Here is an 8,448-nt window from a genome sequence, read left to right as displayed (position 1 = left end):
GAGAGTGACAGGTAAGTGGAGTGGCTTAGTGTCACAGAGAGTGACAGATAAGTGGAGTGGCTTAGTGTCACAGAGGACCTGGGTTTCTTCCAACACTCCGTTGTCCTTCAGTTGGTTTTGTGTGCACAAGATGGCCATCCCAGTTCCAGGTATCACATCTGAGCTGGGACGGTGTTCATTGGTCCCTCAGTTGAGACCGCAGCAGGTTTGACTGTCACCCTCTGGTTTAACTGCTTAGGAGTCCTTAGGGATCAGTGTACCTGTACCTGGTTTTCTGTCGTCAAACAACAGAAGAAAACAGAAGGCCAGGGAGCTCTTGTTAAATGGATACCGGGCTGAGCACTGAGTCAGGGGCAGCTAGCATTCCTGTGCGCTGCTGAATGGCCCTCTAGGAAACTCAGCATCTCCTTGTTCTCAACACACCACTGTGTCATACCTGGATCCTCCACTCTTAAAGAACAATCTGGGTTTCCTTGAAGTCCTATGCAAGACTGTCTTTAGCAGAGGAATCCCTAGTTCAGTTGGCCTGGAAACAACCCAGTGTTCGTCCACAGTAGAGTGGGATATAACACCGTGTAGTGCTCAGTCCGTGGGATACATTCGGCACTTGGTAGCCATAACTTCTGCATGGGAGGTTCAAAAATGTTTCTAAAACATTTGGAAGAATTTGCACCTGTACTGAACATGTACAACTGTTGTTGTCATTGCCTAAAAAAAATAAGAGATTTTATAGCTCTTACAGGTTTTTGATAGGGTTTTGATTCTTCCACCAGTGAAATGAGCCAATTCAAGTCAGATTAGAATATTTTGAAAGCAGGTTTATTAGGAAGTTGCTCTCTGGTGAGTTCACTGGCCCTAAGGACCAAAGTCACCATGGGGAATAGGTGAAGGGGAAAGAGAAAGAAAGAAAGATCGGACACCTAGAGACAGAATGGAAGAAGGAGAGGGGGGTGCAAAATGTCTGGATTTATATAGGGAGGAGCCTCTGAGGGAAGGGCAGCCCAGCTCCTGGGCTGGAAAGTTCAGGGTTGGGAGCCAAGAGGGAACTGAGGGATGCTGGGAGAAGCTACAGGCCAGGTCTGTTTTGATATGTAAATTATGCACCTCAATCCCTAGTCCTGGGGTCCTAAACCAGTTTTAGCTCAGTTTTCTGCAGCTGGAGTGAAGCACGTGGGAGGATGTGTGTAGAGTGCCTGTAAACACTGCATCATTTCATGAGAGACTTGAGCATCCTCATATTTGGGGCCTTGGAATCTCCTCTGAATTTTGAGGGACACACATATTGTATGCATAAATGTAACAAACCACTAGCACACTACAGATCTGACACACAGGATGTGGGTTAAAAGGAGCTGGACCCAAACCAGTGCAAAGAGCCTGATCCCATGGTTCTAGCTCAAGAGTTGGTGAAACTGGATTGAGGTGACAGCAATCAAATGAGTGGTTTCAGGGGGTCAGGAGAGGAAGGGACCAAGCAAAGACTTGGCTCCGGTAGATGGTCTCAAAGGAAACATTCATCAAGCTGGTCCTATAAAAAAAAATAGAAAAAGTGTATTTTAAAAGCCCCTGTTGGGGAATGTTTTCATGTACTGTGTATTCAGATGCTGATTTCTCTATCCAGAGACCTGGTTGCAGTCTGGACTTTGGTATTGTCATTATTATGAAATAGGAATCCTGACTCAATATTTTGTAAAACATTTTATTCCAGAATCTACTGATCAGTTAAAGTAAAGGGCTAAACAGCCTACAGCCGGGCAAGAAAGGAAGAGGCAGGACCTTTGTGTCAGGAGAAAGAGAGAGATAGTCTCAGGTAGGGAACCAGGGAGTTGTCATTATTGGGAAGCGTATGAAGAAGGAAGTGCCAAGGCAAGACCACGATGGCAAGTATCTGGCGATGTGACTGGAAAGCAGTCTGAGAAGTACGCTAAGGCCAGCTTTGTTGGGTTAGAATAGCTCCGAACCCGCCCAGCTATAGTGTCTGAAGCTTATTAGTAAACATAAGATGTCGGTATTCAGAACAAGGGCAGACGTAGAAAACGCTGTATTTATACAGACCCCAAAACAAGGGTCAGAAAGTATGTGTCTAGTACTTCTGTGGCGGGTGTGGGCATTGATAAAGGCCTAGTAGCCAACTTTCCTGTGGAAACTCTGCAAAGTTGGAGGCAGCTATGGCTTCTGACCTCTGCTCGGCTTCCTTGGTTGCTTCCATACTCAGGCTTGCTCCATTTGGATCCTGGGATTTTGAATGACCCAGAAACCCTTTGCGCCCTAAAATTTAGCTAAGCCAACCTTAACTTCCTGCAAGGCCTCTGAAATTGTCCCTGTCCACATGGCACCCAACCAGGACACCTACTTTCCTCAATTCTATAACCTCTGAAACTTGTCTTTTCCTTGGGTATTCCTGTCCCCTTTAGACCTTTTTGTCCTCACTGCCAAAGTTTGGTCCTGGTCACCACCCTCCCTCCCTCAGGCCTGCACTGGCCTTTCTGTTCTGACTCCTGTCAAACCCCAGTCTTTGTGATGACTAATTTTGCCAACGTAGCCTAGAACCACCTGGAAAGAGTCTCAGCGAGAGACTTATTTAGAACAGGTTGGCCCGTAGGCATGTCTGTGGAAGGTGCTGTTGATTGCTTTAGTTAATATGGGAAGACCCGGTCTGAAGGTTGGCGGCACCATTCCCTGGCTTTGGGACCTGGACACAACTGAAATTCCAGCAGAGAAAGGTAGGTGAGCACCCAAGCCTGTACACATTCATTTCTCTCTGCCCATGACTGTGGGTGTGGTGTGGACAGCTGCTTCCAGATCCGGGTACCTTGACCTCCTCCCCACCCCACCCCCATGACAGACTGTAACCTGGGATTGTAAACCATGTTAATCTTTTCTTCCCTAAGCTGCCCTCTGTCAGGTTTTTTGTTATTGTTTTTTGTTTGCTTGTTTGTTTGTTTTTATCACAGCAACAGAAATCACAGGCATCCTTCACACAGCAGACAGGAGAGTCTTGCTAAGCTGACCCAGTAACTCTTCTCTGGAGGTAGTGTCCCCTCCTCTGTAGCCACCTGTCAAGGTCCTCCCCTTCAGCCTTCAATTCCTGTGAAGGGACACCATGACGACAACTCTTATAAAGGAAAACATTTCACTGGGGGTAACTTACAGTTTCAGAGGTTTAGTCCGTTATCATCATGGCGGGAAGCATGGCAGCATACAGGCAGACATGGTGCTGGAGAAGGAGCTGAGAGTTATTCATCCTGGCCCACAGGCAGCAGGAGAGAGAGTGAGCCACTGAGCCTCGACTTGAGCTTCAAAGACCTCAAAGCCCATTCTCTAGTGACACACTTCTGAAAGCCACGCCTACTCCAATAAGGCCACTCCCCCAATAGTGCTATCTCTTATGAGCCAGTAAGAGTCATTTTCATTCAAATCACCAGAGTCAGCAGCTGCTGACCCTTCGACATCCTACAAGTAGTACTTTAAGCACCACTTACAGTGCAGTGGGGGTGGGGTGGAGGACAGCACCACCCACGGCCTATTGGGATAGATGTTAGCGCAAAGCCAAGGCAGCCTCACTTTCTTTGCCCAGTGACTTCAGTAGAGCTGGAGTCTGACCACAGTGTATTAGTTACTTTAATGTTGCTTAGATAAAAACCATGACCAATAGCAACTTAAGGAAGACTTTATGTTGGCTTATGGTTCCAGGGGGCAGGTGGGGGGGTAGGAGTGGGGTGGAGGGCAGAGCTAGAGTCTATAATGGTAAGGAAGGCATGGCAGTAGGCACAGGAAGCTGATGGGTCACATCTCAGCCACACACACAGGAAATAGAGCAAACTGGAAGCAGGACCAGGCTATAAACTGTCAGCTTGTACTCAGTGACTCCTCCAGCAAGGCTCCTACGTCCTAAACATTCTAAAGCCTCCCCAAACAGTGCCAAGTGTCTAAATACATGAGCCTATGGAGATATCTCTCATCTAGACCACCAATGCAGGGCAGTGTGGGACCTATTAGAAGGAGAATATGGGCTGGGCAGTGATGGCGCATACCTTTAATCCCAGCACTTGGGAGGCAGAGGCAAGCGGATTTCTGAGTTTGAGGCCAGCCTAGTCTACAGAGTGAGTTCCAGGACAGCCAGGACTATACAGAGAAACCCTGTCTCGAAAAGCAAAATTAAAAAAAAAAAAGAAGGAGAATATGGTAAATGGTGGGTGGGTGGGGTGGGTGTGTAATGCACATTATATTGTGGGCAGGTGTATAATGTGTGTCATATTGGTAGATTGTCACCTACTCAGAACCTGGCTCAAGAAGTGGGATTCCCTATCATCCTCCATTCAGATGCAACTCTGTTTCTGTTAAGTGTCTTCCAAGAATCCGAGTCTGGAGACAGTCAGACCCGTCTAATTCTTGACAGAACAGTGGAACAGCCCCAGTGAAAATACTATGTTCTTGAGAATAGCTAGAAAAATAACCATTTCCAACAGATGTTGCTATGTTTGTCCCAAGATGAAGAAAACTCAGCCAGGGAGAGAAGGCACAAATGAAACTCCAGCTTGACTCTGGTAGCATTCTGCTGTATGTTTTGATATCTAGGTCAACTTGCTATTCTTCCTTCCTCCTTTCCTTCCTTCCTTCCTTCCTTCCTTCCTTCCTTCCTTCCTTCCTTCTTTCCTTCCTTCCTTTCATTTTTCTTTTTGCTGTATTCTTGACAAACTCATTCAAAACTGAAGGCGCAGCTAAAGAAGATTATTCTCCACACCACACAGAACATAAAGACTGAGTTCTGCCCTTTCTTTTTTATTGTTGTTTGGTCGGTTTTCCTGAATTGTTTATTTTTGTTTATTTTATTTGTTTATTTTATTGTATTGCTATCTATCACTGTATAGATAGCCCAGGTTATCCTCAAACTCACTATTCTCCTGCCTCAGCCTCCTGCTAGTGCAAATGTCACCACACTCACCTTCCTCCCTTCCTTACTGATCCCCAAACCTCTTAGCTGGTAACCGGAGTCCTAGAATTCAGGTAGACCTGGATTGCGGGTTTGGGGCACGATGGCTAATCTTCAGGGTGCTTATGTCACTGATGTGAGAGCTGTGTGTGAAATCAGGCTGTCTTCCTTCCCATTCCAACCCTGCACTGCACAATCCAGGTTTCTGAAAGTCAGCACAACTTTTTTTTAAAACCAAGAATTAGATTCAGGGCTGGGTGGTGGTGGCGCACGCCTTTAATCCCAGCACTTGGGAGGCAGAGGCAGGCAGATTTCTGAGTTTGAGGCCAGCCTGGTCTACAGAGTGAGTTCCAGGACAGCCAGGACTACACAGAGAAACTCTGTCTTGAAAAAAACAAAACAAACAAACAAACAAAAAAAGAATTAGATCCAGGAAATTGGACCTATAGTGGGACAATAATATTAAAGGCAGCAAAGAAGCGATGTGACATCAAATGATTTAAAATGTAGTCAGGAATTTTACCAAAGTGATTAAAGAAATATGTAAGTCCTGGAAAACAGATGGGGCCACTAGAGTGCTATAGCTTTTTTCCGTCACGCACTTACCAGCCATGCATTCTCGAACCATTATTAACATGTCTGTGACGTATTTTCCCCTTCTGTAGAGTAGGGAAGGAAATATTAGCCTGCAGCTGATTCAACCATTGGCAGGGACTCAGCGAGGTCATAGCATAGTGTGCTTAGAATAGTGCCTGTTTCCTGTTCTCACTAAGAACTAAGGTCCCTGGGATTGGCTGCACTGGAGAAGCCCCAGCAGAGAAGGCCCTGGTTTTAAGTGTGCTTTCTGTTGGTGTCACTGAGTACTTGAGACTCCCAACTTTTAAAAAAGGAGGAGGGTTTATATGGCCCATATAATCTGGAGGCCGGGAAGTCCCAGAGTATGGTTGCTAGCATCTGTTGGCAAGTGAGAAGAGTGTTTTTCCTAGATCACAATGAGACCAGTACTAGGGGAATTGAGCTAGTCAGAGTTTCCCTTCCTTTTCTTAGCCAGAGATACCATCACAAGGGCCTTCCTCTTGTAAGAGTTACTCATTTGAGTTTAATGACTCCCCCAAAGCCTGGCCCCATGATTTTACCAGATTTTTTAGTGTGGAGATTAGGTCTTGTCCACAAGTGACCTTTTGAGACATATATTTAAATGGAGTAGCCCTTTAAATAAGCAGAGGGCTGTCCTCTGCTTCCACAAGAAGAGGCTTTTAGGACTCAGTCTTTAGGACTCTCTCCCTTGGGAAGCAAAAAGGAAGTATTTTTGGCCAAGTCTGTGGTGACACCTAGTGGTATGGTGCAGAACTGCCCAACTTTAAAAAAACTCAAATGCTGTAGTCAACTTCCAGCGCAATTTTGTAACATGTAGACTTATTTTTATTTGTTTTACACAAGACAAAGCTGGTCCAGGAATGTGGAGAGCATTGACTGAGGCTTCCTAGATACAGGTGGTGGCTATATTTGAATCTAGGCCGTATGGCTCTGAAGCCTGGATCCTAGACTTCAGTTCCTCTGTGCCAGACCCTTCTGAGAACATGAAAATTCATACCCCTAGCCTCACACACTCATATATAGTCTTTGGAGGGAGTGAGGAAGTGGAGGAGCCATGAGCTAGAGACCGCAGATCAGTCATGGAATGTGAGATACCAAAGGTTGTGGTGAGGGGGCTGGCACCGAGTCCTGTATGGGATCCTGGGCTGTATACATGAAGAAGGGGAGCTTATAGTCAGTTCCTTGCTCTGCATCCTGATGGTGAGTGTGATGTGACGTGATGCTTCAAGTTACTGCTGCCCTGACTTGCCTGTGCCCATCTAGGAGCAAATACAAGCCCTTTCTCCTTGTGTTGTTTTTCTTAGAGTATTTTGTTTTACTCTTTTTTTTTAAAAGCCTTCTCTCATATGTTATATCCCACCAACTTCCCCTCCCTCCACTCCTCCAAGCACCCCCCCAACACCTGCCCTCTTCCCCCAGATCTACTTCTCCATTTCCCAAACTAGGGAACCAAGCAAGACATAACAAGTTACAATTAAGACTGAATACGAGGCCAGCCTGGTCTACAGAGTGAGCTCTAGGACAGCCAGACTACACAGAGAAACCCTGTCTCGAAAAACCAAAAAAAAAAAAAAAGACTAAATACACATTCTCATATTGAGAGTGGAAGAGGCAACCCAGCAGGGGGAAAAGGACCCCAAGATCAGGCAAACGAGTCAGAGACACCCCTACTCCCCACTGTTAGGAATCTCACAAGAACACCAAGCTACACAGCCATAACACATATGCAGAGGACCTAGCATGGGCCATACAGGCTCCATGATTGTCCTTCAGTCTCTTCGAGCCCCCATGAGCCTTGCTTAGTTGATTCAGTGGGCCATGTTCTTGTGTCCTTGACCTCTCTGGCACCTACAATCTTCCTCTCCCTCTCCCATGGGATTTCCTGAGCTCTGCCTAATGTTTGGCTGTGGGTCTCTGTGTTTGCTCCCAGCAGTTGTTGGATGAAGCCTCTCTGATGATAGTTGGCTAGGCAATAATATATGAGTATAACAGTATCATTGCTAATCATTTAATTGACTTTTCCCCTCAGTTGTGTGTGGATCTATCCTAAGTCTCTGGGCTATTGAGCCTATGGTTTTGGGGCATCCAAGCCATGTAGAGCCTGGGCCCCGTCGCTGGACCACTCATTGGTTGGCCACTCCTACAGGCTCTGTGCCACCATTGTCCCAGCACGTTTCTCAGGAAGGACAAATTTGTAGGTTGAAGGTTTTGTAGCTGGGTTGGTGTTCTGTTCCACCCCTTTAAGCCTTGCCTGGTTACAGAAGACAACCGGCTCAGGCTCCACGTCCTCCATTACCAGGAGTCTTCCCTGGGGTCACTCTCATAGATTCCATGGAGTTTCCATTGCACTGGGTTTCCACATTGCCCCCCAAATGTCCCCAGTTCCAGTACTCTCTCCCAGGACTCTTTCCCTCCATCTTTCCTGTTGTGTGTAGTTTAAAACACTATCGCCTTTACGCTGGATTAGACTGTGTTCTGGCCCCTCCTGGCTTCCCCTTTGTCCTACCAAGCTTAGCTCCAGAATCGGCCACCACCAGCCCTTACCTGGCTTCCCTTTAAAGACTCCGAGAGGGGTCACACTACCAGCCCACTATTCCAGAGACCCTTGAATCTCTGGATAAAAGACACTCACACACAGCTTGTTACTTTATAACTTACCTTCTTGGCATCCGAGTTGAGTGCAGATATCTCCCACCTGGAAAAGTGTGCCCTTACCAATTTATTATCTTCATCTCTCCTCCTGCCCTAAACTTAGTGGCTTGTTCCACAAAGCCCCTGCCAAACATCCTTGGCCACCCCCATGTACCAGAGGCCACAGGCCATAGCTCCCCCGAGGCCTTACATGATTGTTCCATTCTTCTTTCAAAGCATGGCAGAAAAGCCCTTTCTCCTTCCTTGTGTCTACCTTTTCCTCCAGG

This window comes from Grammomys surdaster, unplaced genomic scaffold (assembly GCF_004785775.1).
Source record: "Grammomys surdaster isolate TR1022 unplaced genomic scaffold, NIH_TR_1.0 125561, whole genome shotgun sequence".
Classification (NCBI taxonomy): Eukaryota; Metazoa; Chordata; class Mammalia; order Rodentia; family Muridae; genus Grammomys; species Grammomys surdaster.
The sequence above is the reverse complement of the archived record's forward strand: the minus strand, read 5'-3'. Positions refer to the sequence as shown.